At 38.4% G+C, this 22,914-nt stretch overlaps 1 protein-coding gene across 2 annotated transcripts in view; it reads right to left on the bottom strand.

The window, feature by feature from the left end:
- Positions 1-22,914, bottom strand: part of LOC145291352 (uncharacterized) — a 241,536-nt gene that overhangs the window by 138,307 nt on the left and 80,315 nt on the right. Inside the window, exon 2 of one of the 2 annotated variants that reach the window (XM_080137118.1) lies at positions 22,697-22,739. The exons of the other annotated variant lie outside the window; for it this stretch is intronic. The gene's annotated coding sequence lies outside the window, so the exon portion shown is untranslated. The remainder of the gene's footprint in view (positions 1-22,696; positions 22,740-22,914) is intronic. 2 annotated transcript variants of the gene reach the window in all.

Raw genomic sequence — 22,914 nt, 5'->3', positions numbered from 1 at the left:
ATGCCTCGATTTTTTCTTCGTGATTGTTAGGAACTCATAAATCTCCGCCATTCTGGTTTAGTCAATTGAGAAATCGGCCGGAGATTGAAATGTAAAAAATAATGGTATGAATGACTGTGCAAAAGCACCAAAACCCCGGCAGTGTTTGTGATGTCTTTTAATATGATTGTCCTAGAGTTACTTCTTTCTGGGAAAACAATGCTATCAAGATCCGCAGCATCAGAGATTTGAAATGGCTCCCCAAATCCAACAACAGTGTAACCTTGTTAAAAGTGCTATTTTTATACAGTTAAGAACAGATTAAAGGAATTTCATTTGCGAGCTTGTGTTGCAAGACGCAAGCCAATGATTTCTGTACATAACACACAACATCGTCTGGACTTCGTTAGATACAATGAAGTTAAGGACCGTTTGTATTGATCGAAAGTGATTTTAGCGACGAAAGCAAGTTCAATAGGCTAGGCAGTGAAGGTAGGACAAAGAATTTAATCCTATGTGCACAGTTTAACGCTGTAAGATGGTGAATTTCAGTTTTGGTGTTGAGCGTTATTCATGCCACTGGTCCAGGCCCTATAGTTCGCTTGCATGGTCGAATTAATTTGACCAAATGCATTGATGTGTTCATGGAGCATTTCTACGTTATTTTAGCCGAAATATGGATGATAATCCCATCTTCGTGCATGATAATGCTCCCATTCACACAGCTGGCAATATCAAGAGGTTCCTTGAGGAGCATGGTATTCCGTGTTTGGATTGGCCTGCATCATCTCCAGCCCTCAATCATATCGAAAAAGTATGCCATTACATCAAGCTTGGCCTTTTGGTCAAGATGAAAGTGTAGTATCTGTTCCGGCAGATACTACACTTAAGATAATTTGTACCAGTCAATGGAGGGGAAACCCTCTATACTGGGACAATTATTTTTGGTAACCAGAGTGACCCCTTTTAGGGGAGCTGGTTTTTACCTCACATTAAAAACGGCCTTGTGCCTAATTTGCTCAGTGGGGGAGCAAATAAATACCATCTGTTCCGGCAGATACTGCAAGCTATGACAAGCAAAGACCAGATGTGGGGGCAACCCCACATGTCTGACCTTTAACCAGCTCCCATTTCCCACCTCTCGGGAGCTGGTCCCCTTTTCCCCTTCCCCCTCCCTTCACTCCTCACATTAAAAATCGGCCTTGTGCCTAATTTGCTCGGTGGGGGAGCAAATAAATACCATCTGTTCCGGCAGATACTGCAAGCTATGACTAGCTAGGACTAGCTATGACTAGCAAAGACCAGATGTGGGGGCAACCCTACATGCTTGACCTTTAACCAGCTCCCATTTCCCACCTCTCGGGAGCTGGTCCCCTTTTTCCCTTCCCCCTCCCTTCACTCCTCACATTAAAAATCGGCCTTGTGCCTAATTTGCTCGGTGGGGCAGCAAATAAATACCATCTGTTCCGGCAGATGCTGCACTTAAGATAATTTGTACCAGTCAATGGAGGGGAAACCCTCTATACTGGGACAATTATTATTTTTGGTAACCAGAGTGCCCCCATTTTGCCTACTTTTAGGAGAGCTGGTTTTTACCTCACATTAAAAACGGCCTTGTGCCTAATTTGCTCAGTGGGGGAGCAAATAAATACCATCTGTTCCGCCAGATACTGCACTTAAGATGGTTTGTACCAGTCAATGGAGGGGAAACCCTCTATACTGGGACAATTGTTATTTTTGGTAACCAGAGTGCCCCCTTTTTTCCTACTTTAAAGGGAGCTGGTTTTTACCTCACATTAAAAACGGCCTTGTGCCTAATTTGCTCAGTGGGGGAGCAAATAAATACCATCTGTTCCGGCAGATGCTGCACTTAAGATAATTTGTACCAGTCAATGGAGGGGAAACCCTCTATACTGGGACAATTATTATTTTTGGTAACCAGAGTGCCCCCTTTTTGCCTACTATTAGGGGAGCTGGTTTTTACCTCACATTAAAAACGGCCTTGTGCCTAATTTGCTCGGTGGGGGGGGCAAATAAATGCCATCTGTTCCGGCAGATGCTGCACTTAAGATAATTTGTACCAGTCAATGGAGGGGAAACCCTCTATACTGGGACAATTATTATTTTTGGTAACCAGAGTGCCCCCTTTTTGCCTATTTTAGGGGAGCTGGTTTTTACCTCACATTAAAAACGGCCTTGTGCCTAATTTGCTCAGTGGGGGAGCAAATAAATACCATCTGTTCCGGCAGATACTGCAAGCTATGACTAGCTCTGACTAGCAAAGACCAGATGTGGGGGCAACCCCACATGTCTGACCTTTAACCAGCTCCCATTTCCCACCTCTCGGGAGCTGGTCCCCTTTTCCCTTACCCCTCCCTTCACTCCTCACATTAAAAATTGGCCTTGTGCCTAATTTGCTCGGTGGGGGAGCAAATAAATACCATCTGTTCTGCCAGATGCTGCAAGCTATGACTAGCTATGACTAGCAAAGACCAGATGTGGGGGCAACCCCACATGCCTGACCTTTAACCAGCTCCCATTTCCCACCTCTCGGAAGCTGGTCCCCTTTTTCCTTTCCCCCTCCCTTCACTCCTCACATTAAAAATTGGCCTTGTGCCTAATTTTCTCGGTGGGGGAGCAAATAAATACCATCTGTTCCGCCAGATGCTGCAAGCTATGACTACCTATGACTAGCAAAGACCAGATGTGGGGGCAACCCCACATGCCTGACCATTAACCAGCTCCCATTTCCCACCTCTCGGGAGCTGGTCCCCTTTTCCCCTTCCCCTTCCCTTCACTCCTCACATTAAAAATCGGCCTTGTGCCTAATTTGCTCGGTGGGGGAGCAAATAAATACCATCTGTTCCGCCAGATGCTGCAAGCTATGACTAGCAAAGACCAGATGTGGGGGCAACCCCACATACCTGACCATTAACCAGCTCCCATTTCCCACCTCTCGGGAGTTGGTCCCCTTTTTCCCTTCCCCCTCCCTTCACTCCTCACATTAAAAATCGGCCTTGTGCCTAATTTGCTCGGTGGGGGAGCAAATAAATACCATCTGTTCCGACAGATGCTGCAAGCTATGACTAGCTATGACTAGCAAAGACCAGATGTGGGGGCAACCCCACATGCCTGACCATTAACCAGCTCCCATTTCCCACCTCTCGGGAGCTGGTCCCCTTTTTCCCTTCCCCCTCCCTTCACTCCTCACATTAAAAATTGGCCTTGTGCCTAATTTGCTCGGTGGGGGAGCAAATAAATACCATCTGTTCCGGCAGATGCTGCACTTAAGATAATTTGTACCAGTCAATGGAGGGGAAACCCTCTATACTGGGACAATTATTATTTTTGGTAACCAGAGTGCCCCCTTTTTTGCCTATTTTAAGGGGAGCTGGTTTTTACCTCACATTAAAAACGGCCTTGTGCCTAATTTGCTCAGTGGGGGAGCAAATAAATACCATCTGTTCCGGCAGATACTGCAAGCTATGACTAGCTCTGACTAGCAAAGACCAGATGTGGGGGCAACCCCACATGTCTGACCTTTAACCAGCTCCCATTTCCCACCTCTCGGGAGCTGGTCCCCTTTTCCCTTCCCCCTCCCTTCACTCCTCACATTAAAAATTGGCCTTGTGCCTAATTTGCTCGGTGGGGGAGCAAATAAATACCATCTGTTACGCCAGATGCTGCAAGCTATGACTAGCTATGACTAGCAAAGACCAGATGTGGGGGCAACCCCACATGCCTGACCATTAACCAGCTCCCATTTCCCACCTCTCGGGAGCTGGTCCCCTTTTCCCCTTCCCCTTCCCTTCACTCCTCACATTAAAAATCGGCCTTGTGCCTAATTTGCTCGGTGGGAGAGCAAATAAATACCATCTGTTCCGCCAGATGCTGCAAGCTATGACTAGCAAAGACCAGATGTGGGGGCAACCCCACATGCCTGACCATTAACCAGCTCCCATTTCCCACCTCTCGGGAGCTGGTCCCCTTTTTCCCCTCCCCCTCCCTTCAGTCCTCACATTAAAAATTGGCCTTGTGCCTTATTTACTCGGTGGGGGAGCAAATAAATACCATCTGTTCCGGCAGATACTGCAAGCAAAGACCATATGTGGGGGCAACTCCACATATAAGACCTTGGTCAATGTAGGGGCAACCCTTCATACCAATTGTCACTATCCAACTCCCGTACTCCCCGGGGAGTTGGTCCCCATCTCCCCTTCACTCCTCACTTTAAACATCGGCCTTGTGCCTAATTTGCTCGGTGGGGGAGCAAATAAATACCATCTGTTCCGGCAGATACTGCAAGCTATGACTGGTTATGACTAGCTATGACTAGCAAAGACCGGATGTGGGGGCAAACACACATGCCTGACCATTAACCAGCTCCCATTTCCCACCTCTCGGGAGCTGGTCCCCTTTTTCCCTTCCCCTTCCCTTCACTCCTCACATTAAAAATCGGCCTTGTGCCTAATTTGCTCGGTGGGGGAGCAAATAAATACCATATGTTCCGGCAGATACTGCAAGCTATAACTAGCTATGACTAGCAAAGACCAGATGTGGGGGCAACCCCACATGTCTGACCTTTAACCAGCTCCCATTTCCCACCTGTCGGGAGCTGGTCCCCTTTTCCCTTACCCCTCCCTTCACTCCTCACATTAAAAATCGGCCTTGTGCCTAATTTGCTCGGTGGGGGAGCAAATAAATACCATCTGTTCCGCCAGATACTGCAAGCTATGACTAGCTATGACTAGCAAAGACCAGATGTGGGGGCAACCCCACATGTCTGACCTTTAACCAGCTCCCATTTCCCACCTGTCGGGAGCTGGTCCCCTTTTCCCTTACCCCTCCCTTCACTCCTCACATTAAAAATCGGCCTTGTGCCTAATTTGCTCGGTGGGGGAGCAAATAAATACCATCTGTTCCGCCAGATACTGCAAGCTAAGACTAGCTATGACTAGCAAAGACCAGATGTGGGGGCAACCCCACATGTCTGACCTTTAACCAGCTCCCATTTCCCACCTGTCGGGAGCTGGTCCCCTTTTCCCTTACCCCTCCCTTCACTCCTCACATTAAAAATCGGCCTTGTGCCTAATTTGCTCGGTGGGGGAGCAAATAAATACCATCTGTTCCGGCAGATACTGCAAGCTATGACTAGCTATGACTAGCAAAGACCAGATGTGGGGGCAACCCCACATGCCTGACCTTTAACCAGCTCCCATTTCCCACCTCTCGGAAGCTGGTCCCCTTTTTCCCTTCCCCCTCCCTTCACTCCTCACATTAAAAATTGGCCTTGTGCCTAATTTTCTCGGTGGGGGAGCAAATAAATACCATCTGTTCCGGCAGATACTGCAAGCAAAGACCATATTTGGGGGTAACCCCACATATAAGTTATTGGTCAATGTAGGGGCAACTCTTCATACCAATTGTCACCATCCAGCTCTCCTACTCCCCGGGGAGTTGGTCCCCATTTCCCCTTCACTCCTCACATTAAAATTCGGCCTTGTGCCTAATTTGCTCGGTGAGGGAGCAAATAAATACCATCTGTTCATATGCTGCACTTCCATTTCTTGTTCTCTTTCGGTGGAGGAGAAATCCTTCACGACTGAGACAATTTTTATTTTTTTACCTTTTCTCCACGTTAAAAAAAAACGACCCTGGTGTCTAACTCTGTCCCGTTGGGAGGCATAGTAAATAGGTACATCAAGCAACAGTTACGCGATGATCAAATTTCAAATATAGAAGAACTTTAGGCAAATATTAAAGAGAAATGAGATGCCTTTTCACCGGAGTATTAGTATAGGATGCCACAAAAAAATTGCAGGATGTCAAATTGTTGTGCTACTAGATACTAACTAGTTCCTTGCGTTGCTGTTATATTTGCGTTGCATTAATATTCTAAAGTTACATTTAAATGCAGGGTTTCTGTTTGCCGTCTCGATTCAAAGTATTTTTTTAAAGTGACGTGAACTTCAATTAAAAGTTAAATATGAACAGGTATATATATATATATATATATATATATATATATATATATATATATATATATATATATATATATATATCCTTGGATCCTGTTGAAAAGATAAACAGATAAACGATGGATGCACCAACTCAGGTGTGACATCAATAGAATATGCATGGACGAATAGCGATTTTGTAAATGGACAGAATACTCTCAAGTGTGAGCAATCTTATATCACGATAGAGAAGCCACCTTCTTTGCAGCAGCAATGCACTCAATGTATTTGGCCCAGTTCATATTTCCTGTGTATGTTTAACCGGGGAGTTTGAAGAAAGAATTGTCATGTAGGGTGTTATTTTCTATGGCTATCGGTGGTTGGGAAGGTTTCTTGTAATTGTTAAACGAGAGCAGCTTAATCATAGTAGCATTAAAGTTTAGCATCCATTTACGCCTTCATCCCACTCATCTAGAGATAGTTTTCTAAGGATTCTGCCATTGACTTAAATTTTTGTACATTTTTCCCCCTCATGTCTGTTATAGAGCTTTGTATCATCGGCAAATATATCCATCTCGGACTCACTATTATCATTGAGGTCGTTAATGAATATCAGGAATAATGGTAATACAAGATCGTCCCCTGAGGGAGTCTCGCATTAACATTATGCTGTTTGGATAACGTGGACGGTCCTCTTGTCAAAAAAAGGATCTAATTATATTTAGTATCCGTCTATGATTTTATTTTAATTAGGATCTCTTCATACTAGACTTTGTCAAAGGCGTTTTTAGTAACGGCTCCTCCCTTGGGGTTGGGATTTAAGTGTGAATTCTACAGATACCACTAGATGTTCTGCATTTCCAAGTGGACAATGGTCATTAGTCACACGATCGTCGGTAACTCTAATAAGAGATATGCCTATAAGTGAATCTTGCTGGTGTTTACAATCTGGGAGGCGGGGGGAGGAACATGACTGTGTAAAGGGATAGGTTATAGATAAGTTTTAAGTAAAGCGTTTTGCTGTATCCATGGAATTTGAGAAACCATTTTTATGGTGGACATTAGTCACTAAACACATGTACTTAGGTGTTACTATCTTGATAGAGTATTGTATGCATACTATCAGAGACATCATCGATTAAGGTACAGTCCTGACTTAAAGGAAAACGGTTGAGAAAATATAAGTAAATAACACTGTTAAAAGGCTAGTCGAAATCATATGACAACCTGATCATCCGATTCAAGACGTAGCACTTTAATCAATGGAAGGGTGCAACGAATATAGAAACTAAGTCTATGCATGTATCTATCCTTGTCCTTACGGCAGAAAGGGAAATATCCTGCCATGTTTAAGTAGTTAGAGAGGATTGGGTGATTTACGTTAGTTTCACTTACTGTCCGATGAGTTTTCTAAGAGGTAAGAAACTACATAATTTAGGCTACGTACAAGTCCAAAAATATTTGTAAGGAAAGGAAGCAAATTGGTTTTGTTTCGGTGGGTGTCTGGTTTCATTGTGATATTTGTTTGGGTTGTCATTTCATTACGGTTTTGCTTAATTTAAGGTTGGGGTAGAGTGTTGAGCAAAGTGTGAGAATTTACAAAGCCACGTATGCATACACAAGTAGTTTATTAGTCGAGTATTTTCTAGAAGGTTGTGGACACATGAATACCCACCAGAGATGGCGGCAAGGTCTCTTTCCATGCGCTACATGGAACTACAACTATCACGATATTATACTGTTGATAGAGCAGCGCTAAGCGCTACTAAAGAGTTAGGAGACTTGTACTGGTAGTCGGAAACAATAGTCAGACAAACTGTCAAACCAGTACCCTCAGCCTTTCAGACAAGAACAGCCCAGACCATCCGAGTGAAATGGCATGCAAGCAAACCCAATTTGCTCAGTTTGTGCGAAAAAGAAATTGAAGATTAGGGACGGCGTTAATTGTAACTGTTAGGAAACATGGCCAAGTATATATATATATATATATATATATATATATATATATATATATATATATATATATATATATATATATATAGTAGAACCGCGGGGTACGGTTTCCTTTGGATACGGTTTTCTAAGATTACGATTTTTTTCTGACCCCTGCTTACGGTATTTACTCCGCTTTACGGTGTAAGTTATAATTATATCCATGTGTATTATATACTGTATTGTATTTTGCCGTATCCTGTGGTTCTACTGTATATATATATGCCGTATCCCGTGGTTCTAGTGTGTATATATATATATATATATATATATATATATATATATATATATATATATATATATATATATATTTCAGAGGAAACATAATTTAATTTAAATACCAAAAAAAAAACAAAGAAATGGGCAGGTGAAATTAAAATTTTCCCTAAGGCCTTATCGTCTGACCCTCTAAGAGGAAACGTCAGAATGATAGATTAAAAACTAAGAAAACGAATGAGGGAAGAGGGGAATTTTGGTTACAGTTGGAAGAACAGTGGAGAAAAAAAAAAAAATCTCACTGTTCAGGTGGTTTTAAATCAATGAATATCTCCAACTGATGTCTAAGAATCTTTTGTCTACACAGGCTAGGTCGAGAGTTGTTAATAACTAACGCCTCAATGATATTGAGATGATAGTTCGACCTAGCACTGTATAAAACAGAAAACCACCCATCGGAATATTGATCGGCACACCTATTTATACTCAACAGGTGATCGCCGATGGCAGACTCATGAGCCTGGGAGTGCCCGGATGCTCTCGAAACCTGGTGTAGTCGAATATCCCGAGGGATATGTTGGGATATTCTCATTTCTAATCTTTGGGACGTTTTGCCAACGTAGTCAGCTCCACACTGACAAACGAATTTATAAACAACAGAGTTCTTTTGAATGGTTGGCAAAACATCTTTACGAAAAGAAGAGAAAAAGGTTCGAGTTGTGTAAACTACTCTAAGCATAGTAGCTGGAAAACATCGTTGAGTAGCAGAAGAAATCCTTTTAACAATATGAAGGCCATCAGGACCCAACCATGGTAATTTTAGATAAATGGGACAACGTGATGGAAACATATGTTTACCAATATGTTTCCATCACGTTGTCCCATTTATCTAAAATTACCATGGTTGGGTCCTGATGGCCTTCATATTGTTAAAAGGATTTCTTCTGCTACTCAACGATGTTTTCCAGCTACTATGCTTAGAGTAGTTTACACAACTCGAAACTTTTTCTCTTCTTTTCGTAAAGATGTTTTGCCAATCATTCAAAAGAACTCTGTTGTTTATAAATTCGTTTGTCAGTGTGGAGCTGACTACGTTGGCAAAACGTCCCAAAGATTAGAAATGAGAATATCCCAACATATCCCTCGGGATATTCGACTACACCAGGTTTCGAGAGCATCCGGGCACTCCCAGGCTCATGAGTCTGCCATCGGCGATCACCTGTTGAGTATAAATAGGTGTGCCGATCAATATTCCGATGGGTGGTTTTCTGTTTTATACAGTGCTAGGTCGAACTATCATCTCAATATCATTGAGGCGTTAGTTATTAACAACTCTCGACCTAGCCTGTGTAGACAAAAGATTCTTAGACATCAGTTGGAGATATTCATTGATTTAAAACCACCTGAACAGTGAGATTTTTTTTTTTGTTTTTTTGTTTTTTTTTCTCCACTGTTCTTCCAACTGTAACCAAAATTCCCCTCTTCCCTCATTCGTTTTCTTAGTTTTTAATCTATCATTCTGACGTTTCCTCTTAGAGGGTCAGACGATAAGGCCTTAGGGAAAATTTTAATTTCACCTGCCCATTTCTTTGTTTTTTTTTTGGTATTTAAATTAAATTATGTTTCCTCTGAAATTTCTCCTTCCATTCTGCTGTACCAAAAATTTACTTATATATATATATATATATATATATATATATATATAGACAACATTATTTCTTGAAGACACATTTCATTAAATATTACAGATTATTTATGCCTGCATATTTCTCATTAGTATTTTCAAAATGCCTGGTAATTTTAGAATTTTAGATCGGAACTGGCAGATGAAGCTACTATTTTGATTGTATAGCAAAATACTTGTGGTTCTTTCTGGCGCCTCTTTAAGGTTGTGTGGTTCTGAGCACAGAAATAGCATACAGCAGTGACAAGTATTATTTTGATTCTTCGGACTGTTATTCTTATCTGAGATATTATTTTTAACCGTTCACCCGGCGTATATTCCAGCCTTATTTTGGTGAATAGTTTCAAACTCAGAAATCTTTATATCAAACTCTGGAATGTTTACTGAATTTCGAACGGAACCCTTTTCATAAGATTACTTACTTTTCTGGTAGATTATTTTGATGCGTTAAGTAATCTTAAGCAATACTTAATTAGCATTGTCTCTAATTGTGATTGGGTTTTACCCTGCAGAATATTATCACGGAGGATTATCGTTTTATTCGTTGCGCCATTGGTCTATATGGATAATTATATAAGAATTGTAGAAGTTTTAAGGTTATTTCACCTTTATTGCTTTATTGTTGCTACATATAACTACAAATTATTGATCATCATGTAAATAATTTCGAAACACAAGTGACATGTTTGTAAGTGAGAATTGAAATACATAAATGTGACTTATTTCATTTGTCTTTATTCCATATGATGTAGAGTGCGTCAAATATAAAAGTAAATAGTCCTTAATCTATGGAGAAAGATGTGCAAGTTAAATATACATAAGAAAACAACGTAGAAGTTAAATATACATAAGAAAACAACGTAGAATTCCTCATCCACACCGATATATATATTATAGTTTTTCTTCCGAAATAGAATTGCATGGGCATTAAAGATAAAATCTTTAGGATGTTTGGAACTTTCTAGACAGTTATTGTCGAGTGTCTATTATTACAGCGTTACGGTATTTTATTCAGTTTACCTTATAAATAAGACCATAACGAGAAAGATAGGTTTTGCTAAATTTGTAGATTAACTCTATTCGCTGAATGTCCCCACAAAAAATATTTTTAAGCGAATGGTGGCTTTGCAAATATATAGGTGTAAGAAGTTTTCTGACAAGGTAGAGAGGGCTCACTTTCATGGCAGCAGATTTAGTCGTATCTTTTCTGCATTTGTTCTAATTCATATTGTATGTGCCCATTAGTTTGGATAGTTTGAATGTTACACTCACGGAGAGGATGCTATTTGTTGTGACAACTGGTGGCTATAGAAGTGTGTTATTATTGGTAAAGGAAAGCATTAAATGTTATAATTTATTTATGTGTCCGTTCACTTACAGACTGGATGTAATTTTTTAAGGTTGGTTGGTTGGTTGGTTGGTTTTTATTTTACGGCATATCAACCCTTTTCGGGTTATTTAATGCCGAATCCAAAGATTTTGAAGGAAATATTTTTTTAATAGAATATATTTGTTGTTTTCACGTCGGTTTCTATTTAACCCATAGTTGGGACCCTAACAGGTACTACCACTCCGGGTCAGAGTGGACCTTGGAGCAATGGTAATTAAAGGGTGGCTCCACACTCCCCAAACCCGCAAGCTGGGGTCTCACCACTGAATATAGTTTAAGGTTATATCCAGGACCCCCATTGAGGGACTTTTACCCTTTGCAGGGGGGAGCAGTCGGCGTATTCTAATGCCCACCGACAGGGCCAATTTTTAAGGATTCAGCCATAGCTGTGAATATGTACGTGCACTATTTTTTCGAGCGTAGATAGTAGAATCATCGACAAATATATTCATCTCAGACACAATTGAATCATACAAGTCGTTTATAACAAACCAGGAACAATAACAGTCCAAGGATCATCCATTTGTGTACTACCACAGTAATGTCATTCTTTTTGTATTTAAGACTATCAATGTCAACACAGATCTTTTGTGCCATGAAGAATCGGCCTATATTTAATATTCTGTCCAAAAATACTATAGTAATTGACATCAATGAGGAGAGCGCCATGCATGTTTTTATATTACGTTTTCACCCCAAACAAGGCACAGTGCCATTTTTCTGTTGGGGCTACTATCAGGAATATAAGTTGCAAGGATACTATGTAGGGAGATGAGCAGCAAGATGTGTATTTACATTACATTTGAACTTCTGCATGTCAGTACAGTTGGGGGATCAGAAACCCGGAAGGGAATTCCAAAGTTTAGCAGTTCTGAGGAGGAAACTATTCAGGTAGAAGGCTTTCTGACATCTGGGAATCTCTACTGTGTAGAGGTGGGACTTTGCTGCTAGTCTGGTTTGTCGGGCGTATTTGCGTCGAGGGGGTACAAGGGTTTGTAGTTCGTCGGAGCATCCACTATTAAAATACTTGTAAAACAGGCAGAGGAATGCAACATTTCATCGGTGGGACAGAGGCTGAAGCTTAGATTACAGTTCAGGACCTATCAAGTTGAATCCTGTCCAAGAGTGAGAGGCTAGTAGCAGATGCACAAGCCCAAATGTGACAACAATACTCCATACATGGGTGAATGGTGGCCTTTATGGGTGTACAGGACACTTTCAGGCGTAAGTAACTTTTTAGCACGGTAGAAGAGAGCCCACCTCTCTCGCAGCAGCCTTGGCAATGTCCTCGATGTATCTGTCCCAACTCATGTGCTTTCGCCAGGGAGTTTGAACGAAGTAGTTTCAAGTAATGTATCTTTAGCTATAGCTATGGGTGGTTGAGAAGGATTTTTTGTAATTATTAAAGAAAACGAGTTTAGTCTTGGCAGCACTGAAAGTTACCGTCCATTGTCGTGCCTATTTCACTATAGACCGTAGGTCTTCCTCTAAGGGTTCTGCCATTGCCTGTGATATGCGATCATTTGTTTTCCCCTCGTGCTTATTATAGAGCGTGGTATTGTCAGCAAATATTCCCATCTAAGAGACAACTTTATCAGGGAGTTAATTTATGGATATCATAAATAATAAAGGTCCAAGGATCGACCCCTTGGGGTACACCCGCATTTATATCATATTGTTTTCACGTACGATGATCGAGGACAACCTGGATTCTTCTCTTATTTAAGAAGGATTTAATTGTATTAAGTATTCTTCCAGTAATACCATAGGATCTGATTTTCATGAGAAGACCATCGTGCCATACCCTGTCAAAAGCCTTAGATATATCTATGGCTACTCCCCTTCCTTGCTTTATCAAGTGCATGGCATATACGTTCAGAGATTACATTTAGGATATTTGCAGTAAACCGGCTTGCCTAAATCCATATTGATAGTCGGACAGTAGTTTAGCAACATTAAGGTGGTGAACTAGAACTTGAATAAATATTGACTCAAATATTTTGGCGAAAAGATGGAGGAGACTAATGGAGCGATCATTTAATGGGTCAGTGTTTTTTGCCAGAATTCTTATAGAATGGTACCACATAAGCAGTTATCTAACAGTCAGGAAAGCAAGATTCGTAAACGCATTTGTTGAAAAGTTTAAAGAGAACTAGAGCAACCTCAGCCGGGATGAGATCAGGTCTACATGCTTTTGAGGTGTCTAGGTTTTTATATCATGTACTTAAAAAAGGGGTGATTTTGAGATCACTTAGTGTACTTTCTGCTCGCAAAAGGAAAATCAAGGAAGGAGAGGTCTGCTGAGTCTAAAGTAAAGTTTGAAGCAAAGTTTTCTCGGTTGCCATGCAAACAATCTCATGATTGTTGGATAGTGGAGGAATTGTTGATTGCTCATTATTTACTCAATGTTTTTAGATATATCAACTGCTATCGCCTTAGGTTTATTTACTTTGTCCAGGGTATATTATATACCTCTAGAGATCATCGTTGATATATGAGCAGTAGAAAATGCTTGCTTAAATTTATACGAGGTGACAGACTGTCGTAAGATTGATTCAAGAACTATAGATTATAGCGGGATTAGACTGAGGCGATAATTTTGTCCGTAAGTTCTTTTACCAGAATTTGTGGTATAGTTTGGAGAAAATAGGCGCCGGGTCGGGAGAGCATTTCTTTATTACTATAACTGGGATAATATAAGCTCCACATACTTTAGAAGTGTGAACGTTTATAGAATACCTAATATATAAAATAATTCATCATTATTCGAGGTAAATGATGATTTAGTTGTTAGATAGCGGGGGAATTGTTGATTTCTTACTATACACTAAACTCCGGAAACTTTGAGTTCCTAATTTTTATGACAAAATGTGTTTTCTAGTCATCTTTGTATACTTCTCTGCCTATTCCAGTGATTTCGTCGCGTTATAATTGTTTGTCTATTAGGAGTTGACTTATAACTGTTGAACTAACGGAACGTTTAGTTCCTCCGAGCAGTAGTATCTGCAAAGTTCGAAATGAACCATAATGTATATTAGGGATTTCTGTAGAAGACATTTGCTTCAATAGACGTTTTGACCCATTTGATTACCTTCTTTGCCTAACGATCAGCAAGAAAATAAAACGTTTCACTAGATGATCCATCTTTTACTTGATATCTAATGGATTTCCAATCTGCTTTTTCGAAGTATCTAGTGTTACGGCTGACAGGCTTTTAGGTCTAGCCTTTAATTTGATACCAACCATTATCACACGATGATCAGCATTACCGTGTGGGAAATGGACATGCGTCACACCAACCTCCGGAAGAGTGGCCAAGCATAGGAAAAGCAGTAAGGCAAAGTGAAGGTTCATTCAGTTTCGAATCGACATTGAATAAAAATGAATCCTAAATACATTTTACATTATAAAGCAAGATTGTGATTTATTTATGAGAGAAAAGTATAAAATAACAATGAGACATTATCTCCAATCATAACTTATTAGAATCTAGATAGCATGAAAATAAATGGCAAAGTGTGTTTGGCTTATTGATTACGACTCATTTATATAAAATCTCTAAATATGCTTAGCCTACATAAGCACGATAATGCATAGACTACGATTTCTGAATCTAAAGTACATGACATTTATAACTGAATAAATATTGTCGATAGAAAGAGATCCTCGTCTTTTTTAATCTTTTGAAAATGAAACTTAAATGTACGCACTTTTAACATCAAATAAGATCCATATTTCTAAATCCACAATGCATTTGAATTAATATGTAACACTTTCAGTTTATACGAAAAGTCACTCTAGTTACTCATTTCTAGGAGTTCAGCAGAATACACTTAGACTACTTATCCTCTCTAATATAAAGAGTTAATTGTTCTGAATCAACAGTGCATAAAGATAAATGATAAATGTTGTAGTCACCATGCAGGTCCATAAAGAAAAACAGTAAAAGTTGCACTACATATAGTCTATCGGGATTAAACCCACACTGTTCCTCTTACAAGATGGAATCTTGCGATTTTTGTTCGATGATGAATATTCACTTATGCAAATAAGTATTATTTTGTATAAGCAAATTCTCGTCGAGAGGAAACAAGGAGTAACGTTGACACGACTAGTGTTCAATGGAAGAAAAGAGCAAGTATGGGATTGGCGTGATTTGTGCCAGGTTATTCGATTGACGAGATTCGTGTTTGGGAGATTTCGTTATTTCAATTCGAGAGCTGAACTTTTATGGTATTAGTGTAATATTTAAAAACATTTTAATACAAGTCGAAAATCTGACGTTTTCGTTATTGTGTGAGTGTGTGCGTTTTCATCTTTAAATATTGCAATCTATTTTCGACATTTTGCCGTTCTGTTGATTTGTGACATAATGACGGATACAAAGTTCGATGTGAAACTCATCCGAGAGTTTGTCATAGACTGGATTAGATGAATGGGGCAAACATTTCGCGCATGTACTGTTTAAAAAAATGGGATTAATCATTCATTGCGGTTAACGAAAGCATCTGCTGAAATCAATGTCTTGGTATGCAGAAATACATATTGAACTCCGACCTACTGCTCACATATGAAGCTATTAGGCACTGGTTGAGTTTCAGACATTGTATGTACATGTGAGTGTTTTCAACTTTCAGCAATACAGTAAACATGTTTTACTTACAGACTATAATACTTTAGTGGCTCTTTTATAAGAGAAAAACTAAATGTACATAACCCACGTCAACCGGCTTTATACTAGGATTAATTTTCCTACTATTCAGGGCATGAAAAGTACAATAAATATTATTTTACTTATCAAGTAAGACGCTCTAGTGACTCTTTTTTAAGTGAAAATTGAATTATATATGTCCTAAGCCACTCATGCTGATATGTAGAGGTCTGTTTGTTGAATCAATCTTGCATAAATATGAAAGGTAAGCACGCTTTGAACTCGGTTAGGATGGCTTAAAGAACCATTCATAACGTCAAAGCGGAATATACATAACTTACGTCATCTGCTTTGATGCAGAAGTTCGGCTCCATGAATTTCAAATGCGTCGAAATTAATGTAAAACAAATTTTAGCTTTAGTAAGACACACTAGTAACTCGTTTCTGAGAAAAAATGGAATATACCTAGGTATGGTTATCGCCAGTTAATGCAAATTTTGCATTTATTTTTATATTATTTTGGATCCAATATATAGTAATGATTTAAATAGTTCTTTTTAAATGACTCATGCGCCACCACTGAGAATTGAAACCAAAACTTTTAGCTCCTTTGCCGTTAATGTCCGAGCTATGTAGACATGTTTGCTGCAAGGCTAAAAATTAAAACATGAACAAATAGCTATTACGTTACGCATGCATATTCGTAATGCCGTCGTTCGACCTTCACCTAGCAAATTACATTTTTTTTTAATTTTCACACTTTTGCGCCGATTTTCCCCGGCTAACACCCAAATATAAAGTTTCTCATGGGTTCGAATACCCTATATATTAAGTTTCATGTCTGAAGACAAAAAACTGACAAAGGAGTTTGATAGACAATTTTTTAAACACACACACATATATATATACGCATACATAAATATATATAGAAAGAGGTTTGTGTTTACTATAACCTTTTTACGCAAATATTACGCAGCTATAAATTATGTAGGATATCTGCATGAATATAATTACACGTAATAGTTAACTAAAGATGATTATCCCATAAGAAAACCGAAAAAACTAATACGGAATTAATTAAAATGGCTGTTTAAAAGAATATGCAAATAAGCCAGATGTTTTTTAAGATGAATGCAATTCCAGGACCAATATATAGCAAAGTTGTATTTTCTTTTTAAATAATCAGAAAAAAGGTTCGCGTTTTTTCTTCTTGGCCTTCGGGCCAAGATCTTTTTATTGTTATCAAATCGTAGTATCTGTTTCGGCAGATGCTGCAATCAAAGTTATATGTGGAGGCAACCCCACATATAAGACCATTGCTCTTGAGCAATCAGTTTTGTTCAATGTATGGGGAAACCCTTCATACCAATTGCCACTATCCAATTCCCTCTCAGGGAAACTGGCCTCCCTCCCCTCACTCTCCACATTAAAAAACGGCCTCGTGCCTGATTTTCTCAGTGAGGAATCAAATAAATAACTAAATAAATAGAAAAAAACGACTTTTAATATAAATAGTAATACACAAAAATATATATAGGAGTACATATATATATATATATATTTATATATATATATATATATATATATATATATATATATATATATATATATATATATATACAGGGTGAACAGAAAGTCCTTGGACCATTTTTAGTTTTAAAATTAAATATTGTTAAAATCACTTTTTCTCTTTTCGAATAAAGTAAGTATTTAGTCTACCTATTGATCTAATTATTTTAAACAAAAATATCAAAATAATTTTGTTTAAACTTTCAGAAAAATGAGCAAACAAGAGGCCATACTTCAGCTTCATTGCGCGGGAAGGACAAACTCAGAGATTATTAAGCTCTTGAAAGTGGCTAAATCCACCGTGTACCATGTTGTGAACAGATTTAAGGAACTTGGTACATCTGAAGACCGTCCAAGGAGTGGAAGACCTCGCACTGCTCGAACAAAGAAGGTGATTAAAGCTGTCCGAGAGAGGGTAAGGAGGAACCAGAAGAGATCTGCAAGACAAATGGCTAAAGACATGAATGTGAGCGTGACCTCGATGAGAACCATCGTGAAAAACGATCTCCAGTTGTGCCCCTACAAGATGAGAAAGAGACAGTACCTCACACCTGCCCAAAAGCACAAGAGACTTGAAAGAGCAAAGCTTCTTCTTGGAGAACTGAAGGGTGGCACGGCAGAGCGAGAGATCGTTTTTTCTGATGAAAAACTCTTCACAATTGAAGCGACTGTTAACAATCAGAACGACAGAGTTTACGCAAAATCTTCAGCAGACATTGATGACTACGTGAGAATAGTTTTCCGCCGACAAAAGCCGTCTTCCCTCATGGTGTGGGCTGCAGTCTCCAAATCTTGGAAGTTGCCTCTGATTTTCGTGGAGCAGGAGGTTAAGATCAACACAGATCGCTACATTAACGATATTTTGGTTCCAGCATTTGAAGAGATGAAGAAACACTTTCACCTTCCAACAAGATGGAGCACCATCCCACACCTCCAGAAAAACTCAGGATTGGTGCCAACGTCATTTTCCAAGATTCTGGAGTAAGGAGATGTGGCCTCCTGCATCGCCTGATTTGAATCCCATGGATTTTTCGGTGTGGTCTTTGTTGGAGGCAAAGGTCTGTTCTGTTGCTTATCCAAGTGTTGATGCTTTGAAGACATATCTTCTGAGTGAATGGGCTAAAATACCTCAGGAAACGCTGCGTGCCTCGGTTGGTAACTTCAGACAGAGAATTGAACGTCTAATCGAAAGGAAGGGACATCACATTGAAAATAAATAATTTGAATTTATTCTTGGTTTCCTAACTTATAATTTTCATTCATGTTTAATTTATATTTTTGTAATTTTCTCTTAATAAACCACTTTTGAATTGGTCCAAGGACTTTCTCTTCACCCTGTATATATATATATATTCAGCGTTCCAGCTTTAGTCGTAATTTAGCGCTCCAGCGTTCGTCCGTACTGTCTGAACTATCTTCCGGTGAATAAAATGACAACAGTAGAACCCCGGGATACGATGGCTCTAGACTACGTTTTTGTTTCAGGTTACGATGTGGAATGCTATGATTTTCCGGCCCCTGATTACGGTATTTGCTCCGCCTTACGGTGTTAGTTATTTAAATATATACGTGTATTAAAAAAACTGTACTTTATTTTGTTACTAACTTTTAACGTCGTATCTCGGGGTTCTAGTGCATAAATTAAGCGTTTACAAACTAAAAATGCATATATACGCATGCTTAGGAGTTAGTCATTTTACTCTTGCCAAGGTTATTTTTTTAACTTTGACCCCTTAGCAGCTATTTCCACAGCCTAAAAACCAACTCGAAAGTGTTCGTAATGTTCAAATATCTTATATATCAAGTTTCTGGTCCGGAGACAAAATACTCAGAGAAGAGGTTTTTAGGGAAAAGATCACTAGAACGTGTTTATCCTAAATTCTTCGAAATTATACACGAATAGGAACTACGGATAAATAGAATCTATATAGTAGTTATATTATACCAATCATCTAATAAGTAATAAGAAAAAATGAATTAATTAATAAACGGTCGTTTTTCAAATGAATATTCAAATTAGTTAACCTACATAAAATCGCTCGCATATTCATCACTGAGCATATTAAGAAGTTCGTTTTAATATTTTTAAATAGAAAAAGTAGGCTTTTAAAATCCATGTTAGAGTGAGCATAAATTCAACTTTATATGTATATAGAATATATATATATATATATACTGATATATAGGGTTTTCACATCTGAATCGCTTTTACATGAACCTAAAATGTAATTTGGTCTTATCGAGAAAGACATTTGTGATATATTTTTAAGAGAAAATATATATTATGTAACCTTCGTCGTCACCGATGACTCATAGGGTTTTCGTGTATAATAGTTATAGCTAAACATTATTTGACGTATCAGGTCACATATTCTAGGGAGCCCTATGTAAGATAAAAGAAGAATATAAGTAATCTTGGTCCGTTTTCCGACTTTTCTCTGCATAAAAATTAAAGGTAACTTTTTTTTAGTTTATTGAATAAGACGCATGTAAGACCAGTTTCTAAAAGAAAGTATTTGTAAATATGTAAACCCCGTCATACGATAAGATATAGGGTTAAATTTACCATGCATACAAACAAGAATTAAAGGTTCACGGTGTTTGCTCATCAAAAATATACAATTGTTTTTGAACACGAAAATCATATATTTTTTTTATTTTTTTAGACTAACATTAATAATTTGTATTCTTTGGATTCTTCGAACTACAGTCCTCATCTTCAGTATTATTTCACAACGTTTCGGTCGTTGTAACCTCAGACTTTCTTCAGATCTATCTTGTCGAACAGTAATTTTTCTTTCGAACATGGGAATCTGCACGAAATTCCTAGCCAAACTCTCAATTTAATAAACTGAAGTAGTATGTTCTCATTTCCTAAGCCATTACCGAGTAAAAATCCTCAGTAATTCACAAATGTCACTATCCTAAAATGATTTAGGATTTCTTAAAAAATAGTCCTTCATAATCGTGTAGAGTTTAGTGCCATTTTCAGAGTTGCTTTCTGGTCTTTCAAACCTTTAATCATCTGGTTCTATCGTACTGACTCTGAATGATTCGTTGTTGGCGTTTTGGAAGACTAACTTGCTCATTCGAATACTTCGTTGTAAGGTTGATGTTGTTGAGTTGGGCTCTTATGCCAACTCACGAACATGGTTTCATTTTTCCTAATATACAGTAGAACAAAACATTAATTACTTTTAAACAAGTAAAAAAAGGATTAAGTTATTTTTTCTACTGCAGTTTCGAAAAATAGAGCCCAAGTAATGCGAGAAGCACTGGAACATCACCCAACCAGAATCCAAATTGGTGGAAGAACAATCAACAACCTGAGATACGATAACGATGTAGTTCTGATTGCATCATGTATACAGGAACTACAAGACTTAACCAACACGGTAAAAGTTAGCATCGAAGCAGAAGGACTCTTTCTTAATATCAGTAAAACAAAGGCAATGAAATGATGAAAACCTAATTGTGGGAAATTAAAATATTGAAAATGTAGAATATTTCAACTACCTGGGTGCAATTTTCACAAATTAGATGACACTAAAGAAGTAATGACATTAATGATTGCACGAAACAATGGAAAGACAGATCCATTTAATTACCGCACAAAGAAACGACTAGTGCAAGCTTTCATATTCTCGATGGCAACATACGTAGCAAAGTGTTGGGTCTTGAAGAAAGTCGACAATTTCTGCTTTTGAATTGCGGTGCTACCGTAGATGTCTTCTTGTAAGCTGGTTGAACAAACATACAAACGAATGGACTCTGGAGCAGAGTTAACCATGCTAAAGACTGCTGGTTAACATCAATAAGAGAAAATTTTCGGACATGTAGCCAGAACAAACGGTGTAACAAAGGAACTGCTCTTTGCTACAACACTTGGCAAAAGAGGACATGAAAGACTATAAACAAGAATGTAAGACAACGTGAAGGGCATGGATGAGTTGCTCAGAAAGGCGCAGAACGGAGTCAATGGCGACGATTCGTGAACAGTGCCACGGTTGGTCGGTAATGACCATTTTGTCGAGAAAGAGAGAAGCATGTTAAGTGAGAACGTCTCATCACACTTATAAAATAAATTAAAAGAGAATTAATAGTAAATTCTACAACATATTGAGTAATATATTCTCGTGATGTGTGTATAATAATATATAATATAAGTAAATATAATGATAACTAAAAACAGTCTCCGGTATCGGCGCCAATAGATAGATTTCCTTTGCCGAGTTCACAACGCAAAAATACATTTTCGATTGGGTACATAAAGTTGAGATGAGTAATTACATAATAACGTGCTCAACGTAATCTCGCAACTCTGCAGTTCATTAAAGGTAAATTTCAACACGTGTATATGAAAATAATAAGCTGATTTATAACTCTTGGGTCTGACATTTTCAAGAAATGCCAAATGGAATAATTACATAAAAATGCTGCTCAATCTGCTGCAAATTATGTAGATTTTGTCTATAGGACTAAAAACGTTTCACACATGCGATATGCTTTATAAAATTATTATTCGCTGGTGCATGAAATATTGTTACAGTATTTTAGCTGTAAACCAGGGTACAAGAAATGTCCGACCTAATAGACCCTACATTGTCTTTATATTTCTAACTCCTGACTTATCGCCGCAATGCTGCATTCCTGTGTTTGTTTTACTAGTACTTCCACGAAATCTGTTCAGACGAACTTAACGTGCTCACATCCAACGTGAATATATCCAACTTTTCGAATATCAGCCACCGAATATATGCCGGAATATCGTGTCTTTACTTGAACAGTTTATCTTTGGAATTCTCTTAATGCGAAAAATTAACAGTGTAGATAGTCTCGTGCAACGTTAGATCGAGATAGCAAGTAACGATTAAGTGGCACGTATATGAGAGAAAATAGACGTATATCTCTTCATAAATACTGATAGAGAGTGTTTGTTACTATAAATATACAGTGCATAAAATTGCATGCTCTTGGCATATCGTTTCAGATTGTCTGATTTATCGTTTATTATAGAAAAGCAGAATATGTAAAGCCACCATATGATTTGCTGTTCGAGTATAAAAGAGAGGTAAACACTCACATATCGATGTTCGACTGAACTAAATGAAAAAGAAAAGCGAAATAAACCCAATCTGTGTCAGCCCTTTCAATACATTATACAAATATGCAGTGCAGTAAAGTTAACGATAAGCACTGTTTTGTTATCGTAAGATGAACTTGGGGTTTTCATGAGAGAAAAATTTGAATATACGTACCCTATGGCATCCCAGCTGATATATTTGGTTCCTTGCTCCAAATCTACAGTACATAAAAATTAAAGATAAGTTTTGACATAGCGAGTAAGACACACTAAGGATCTGTTTATGAAATGGAGAAACGTAGTCAACCCAGGTCATACATATAGTTCTTTGTTCAACTCTTGCATCTATTCAAATAAAAGATGAATTCTTTTTACAATAGCGAACAACAATAT

Source organism: Euprymna scolopes, chromosome 12 (assembly GCF_053919585.1).
Source record: "Euprymna scolopes isolate OS-2025 chromosome 12, ASM5391958v1, whole genome shotgun sequence".
Classification (NCBI taxonomy): Eukaryota; Metazoa; Mollusca; class Cephalopoda; order Sepiida; family Sepiolidae; genus Euprymna; species Euprymna scolopes.
This window is presented reverse-complemented; position numbering and strand designations above follow the sequence as displayed.